The sequence below is a fragment of the Schistocerca americana genome, unplaced genomic scaffold, assembly GCF_021461395.2.
Source record: "Schistocerca americana isolate TAMUIC-IGC-003095 unplaced genomic scaffold, iqSchAmer2.1 HiC_scaffold_297, whole genome shotgun sequence".
Taxonomy (NCBI): domain Eukaryota; kingdom Metazoa; phylum Arthropoda; class Insecta; order Orthoptera; family Acrididae; genus Schistocerca; species Schistocerca americana.
This window is the reverse complement of record NW_025726013.1, coordinates 67,501-72,500: the sequence shown is the minus strand read 5'-3', so window position 1 is coordinate 72,500 and position 5,000 is coordinate 67,501. Positions and strand designations below refer to the sequence as shown.

The window sequence follows — 5,000 nt, the reverse complement described above, 5'->3', positions numbered from 1 at the left end:
ATGTCGTACCTTAACCTAACCTATGTCGTACCTTAACCTAACCTATGTCGTACCTTAACCTAACCTATGTCGTATCTTAACCTAACCTATGTCGTACCTTAACCTAACCTATGTCGTACCTTAACCTAACCTATGTCGTACCTTAACCTAACCTATGTCGTACCTTAACCTAACCTATGTCGTACCTTAACCTAACCTATGTCGTACCTTAACCTAACCTATGTCGTACCTTAACCTAACCTATGTCGTACCTTAACCTAACCTATGTCGTACCTTAACCTAACCTATGTCGTACCTTAACCTAACCTATGTCGTACCTTAACCTAACCTATGTCGTACCTTAACCTAACCTATGTCGTACCTTAACCTAACCTATGTCGTACCTTAACCTAACCTATGTCGTACCTTAACCTAACCTATGTCGTACCTTAACCTAACCTATGTCGTACCTTAACCTAACCTATGTCGTACCTTAACCTAACCTATGTCGTACCTTAACCTAACCTATGTCGTACCTTAACCTAACCTATGTCGTACCTTAACCTAACCTATGTCGTACCTTAACCTAACCTATGTCGTACCTTAACCTAACCTATGTCGTACCTTAACCTAACCTATGTCGTACCTTAACCTAACCTGTATTGCGCCTTAACCTAACCTGTATTGCGCCTTAACCTAACCTGTATTGCGCCTTAACGTAACCTGTATTGCGCCTTAACGTAACCTGTATTGCGCCTTAACGTAACCTGTATTGCGCCTTAACGTAACCTGTATTGCGCCTTAACGTAACCTGTATTGCGCCTTAACGTAACCTGTATTGCGCCTTAACGTAACCTGTATTGCGCCTTAACGTAACCTGTATTGCGCCTTAACGTAACCTGTATTGCGCCTTAACGTAACCTGTATTGCGCCTTAACGTAACCTGTATTGCGCCTTAACGTAACCTGTATTGCGCCTTAACGTAACCTGTATTGCGCCTTAACGTAACCTGTATTGCGCCTTAACGTAACCTGTATTGCGCCTTAACGTAACCTGTATTGCGCCTTAACGTAACCTGTATTGCGCCTTAACGTAACCTGTATTGCGCCTTAACGTAACCTGTATTGCGCCTTAACGTAACCTGCATTGCGCCTTAACGTAACCTGCATTGCGCCTTAACGTAACCTGTATTGCGCCTTAACGTAACCTGTATTGCGCCTTAACGTAACCTGTATTGCGCCTTAACGTAACCTGTATTGCGCCTTAACGTAACCTGTATTGCGCCTTAACGTAACCTGTATTGCGCCTTAACGTAACCGATATTGCGCCTTAACGTAACCTATATTGCGCCGTAACGTAACCTATATTGCGCCGTAACGTAACCCACATTGCCCCTTAACGTAACCCACATTGCCCCTTAACGTAACCCACATTGCCCCTTAACGTAACCCAACACACGTTGGGCCTTAACCCAACACACGTTGGGCCTTAACCCAACACACGTTGGGCCTTAACCCAACACACGTTGGGCCTTAACCCAACACACGTTGGGCCTTAACCCAACACACGTTGGGCCTTAACCCAACACACGTTGGGCCTTAACCCAACACACGTTGGGCCTTAACCCAACACACGTTGGGCCTTAACCCAACACACGTTGGGCCTTAACCCAACACACGTTGGGCCTTAACCCAACACACGTTGGGCCTTAACCCAACACACGTTGGGCCTTAACCCAACACACGTTGGGCCTTAACCCAACACACGTTGGGCCTTAACCTGCTCTGTAATTGTCATACGACGCGTTAAATTAGTGTAGTGTTGCCTAACTGCAACCCCCGCAATATAGTTTGCTACTCGCACTGCCCGGTCCCCAGTGTATCGCTTCATGTTAAACACCTTGCAGCTATACACTGTAATGTGGATGGCAGCAGGACGTACATGCTCAATGCCCTTTGCAGTTGTTCATTGGCATTTGCAGTTGTTCATTGGCATTCGCATGTGCGAAGCACTTAGCCTACGCTGTGGTACGGCCTGTGTCAACTGTCCGCTGATGTTGTACGTCCAAATCACACACTGTACTGCACATTGGTCCTCATGTACTGAATGATACATCGTGGTACATGTGACCGTACAACGACTGCGCCAACAACGGCGAACCATGCGGTCCAAATGTTGTGCACTCAGCTACGTGTCGTCTCCCTATAAGAGCTGGATTGCAGTGTGGTATGCCCTGGATGGCGATCAGCATGAGCCGTCTGTTGATGTAGTGGCGCGTGTTGTCAGACGTAGTCGTCTCTTCTCACACACCGTGATAGCATGGTGCACTGCGTTCCACATCTGCGACATGCGACAGAGGCCGGTTGACAGTCGTTCGCGCAATGGACATCGCATACGTACGGGGGCCACCTTCCACGTGTTCGCGAAGCGTGCACATGTTGTTGCGTGTATGTGGGCAGACATAGTGTGTCGTGACACCTGACACAGGCATGCAACAATCGTTGAATTTGCAAATGGCGATGGACGCCTACGTTTGCTGGTGACGTTATGCAAATGAACAACTGGTAAACCGTTGTGGTGCGGTTGTTCTCGCTAGAGGTGAATCAGTGATGGCGACGATCGGTTGAGCTACCAACCGGTTGTTCCAGCGATACCCACCATGCCCACGAACGTGAATGGCATCTGGGTGTGAAGCGATACGCGGCGGTGGCTGGGTGGGACCGTCCCCGGCCGGTGAGGGGGGGCCTCCCGGCGTGCTGGCCGCGCGGTGCGTGGGCGCACGCGCTACAGCCGGCTGGTGGGGGCGGCCAGTGGCAGGCGCGCCGGCCGACGGAGGCGGCAGGCGGCGCAGCTGCGCGCCGGCGCACCCTGCACGCGGCGCCGTGCGGCCAAAGTAGGTCCTCGCGGGCCCGGTGCGAAGCGCGGTGGACATCTGCAGTGTGCTGGTCCGATTGAGGACTGTGTGCGCTGAGGATGCGCCGCCGCCCGGCGCTCGGCGCCGCGACGCCGTCTGCTGCTCGGTCGCCTCTGCGGTTCTCGCAGGTGGTTTGTATCGCAGCTGTGCGGACGTGTTGGCGCGTGCGCTGTGCTGGGAGAGTTCGCTTCGGCACCCAAGTGGGGCTTTTGTCCTTCTGTGGCGCTGGCGTTGGAGCTGCCGGTCACTGTAGGTGGCGCGTGTTGTCTCCCGCCGGCAATGCCACGACAGCACGCTCCCGGGCCTCTGTCGGCAGCGGCAAGCTCAGTTGGGAGCACGGGTGGTCGCACCTAAAGCGTCTACTCGCCAAACTCCGGGCGATTGCGCCTCTCTCGAACCCGACCAAGTACTTAGGACGGCGCTGCGCGCCGCCGGGACCTGAGAGGGTTTCGAGGTGTATTGTGCAGGGGAGCTCAGCCTCCTCCTGTTTGCAGAATAATTGAGCGGACGCTTGCGTGTTCGCGCGGGCCCCCGGGACACACTCCCGGGCGGCCGGCTGCTCAGCTCTAGTTGACGCAGCTCCCTGGTTGATCCTGCCAGTAGTCATATGCTTGTCTCAAAGATTAAGCCATGCATGTCTCAGTACAAGCCGCATTAAGGTGAAACCGCGAATGGCTCATTAAATCAGTTATGGTTCCTTAGATCGTACCCACGTTACTTGGATAACTGTGGTAATTCTAGAGCTAATACATGCAAACAGAGTCCCGACCAGAGATGGAAGGGACGCTTTTATTAGATCAAAACCAATCGGTCGGCTCGTCCGGTCCGTTTGCCTTGGTGACTCTGAATAACTTTGGGCTGATCGCACGGTCCTCGTACCGGCGACGCATCTTTCAAATGTCTGCCTTATCAACTGTCGATGGTAGGTTCTGCGCCTACCATGGTTGTAACGGGTAACGGGGAATCAGGGTTCGATTCCGGAGAGGGAGCCTGAGAAACGGCTACCACATCCAAGGAAGGCAGCAGGCGCGCAAATTACCCACTCCCGGCACGGGGAGGTAGTGACGAAAAATAACGATACGGGACTCATCCGAGGCCCCGTAATCGGAATGAGTACACTTTAAATCCTTTAACGAGTATCTATTGGAGGGCAAGTCTGGTGCCAGCAGCCGCGGTAATTCCAGCTCCAATAGCGTATATTAAAGTTGTTGCGGTTAAAAAGCTCGTAGTTGGATTTGTGTCCCACGCTGTTGGTTCACCGCCCGTCGGTGTTTAACTGGCATGTATCGTGGGACGTCCTGCCGGTGGGGCGAGCCGAAGGCGTGCGACGCGCCTCGTGCGTGCTCGTGCGTCCCGAGGCGGACCCCGTTGCAATCCTACCAGGGTGCTCTTGAGTGAGTGTCTCGGTGGGCCGGCACGTTTACTTTGAACAAATTAGAGTGCTTAAAGCAGGCAAGCCCGCCTGAATACTGTGTGCATGGAATAATGGAATAGGACCTCGGTTCTATTTTGTTGGTTTTCGGAACCCGAGGTAATGATTAATAGGGACAGGCGGGGGCATTCGTATTGCGACGTTAGAGGTGAAATTCTTGGATCGTCGCAAGACGAACAGAAGCGAAAGCATTTGCCAAGTATGTTTTCATTAATCAAGAACGAAAGTTAGAGGTTCGAAGGCGATCAGATACCGCCCTAGTTCTAACCATAAACGATGCCAGCCAGCGATCCGCCGCAGTTCCTCCGATGACTCGGCGGGCAGCCTCCGGGAAACCAAAGCTTTTGGGTTCCGGGGGAAGTATGGTTGCAAAGCTGAAACTTAAAGGAATTGACGGAAGGGCACCACCAGGAGTGGAGCCTGCGGCTTAATTTGACTCAACACGGGAAACCTCACCAGGCCCGGACACCGGAAGGATTGACAGATTGATAGCTCTTTCTTGATTCGGTGGGTGGTGGTGCATGGCCGTTCTTAGTTGGTGGAGCGATTTGTCTGGTTAATTCCGATAACGAACGAGACTCTAGCCTGCTAACTAGTCGCGTGACATCCTTCGTGCTGTCAGCGATTACTTTTCTTCTTAGAGGGACAGGCGGCTTCTAGCCGCACGAGATTGAG

General features: G+C 52.5%; 1 non-coding gene across 1 annotated transcript in view; it reads left to right on the top strand.

The window, feature by feature from the left end:
* Positions 1 to 3,473: 3,473 nt before the first annotated feature.
* LOC124579170 overlaps positions 3,474 to 5,000 on the top strand; it is a 1,910-nt gene continuing 383 nt past the window's right edge. Inside the window, exon 1 of the ribosomal RNA XR_006972890.1 lies at positions 3,474 to 5,000. This exon is cut by the window's right edge and continues 383 nt beyond it. This is a non-coding gene — a ribosomal RNA (small subunit ribosomal RNA).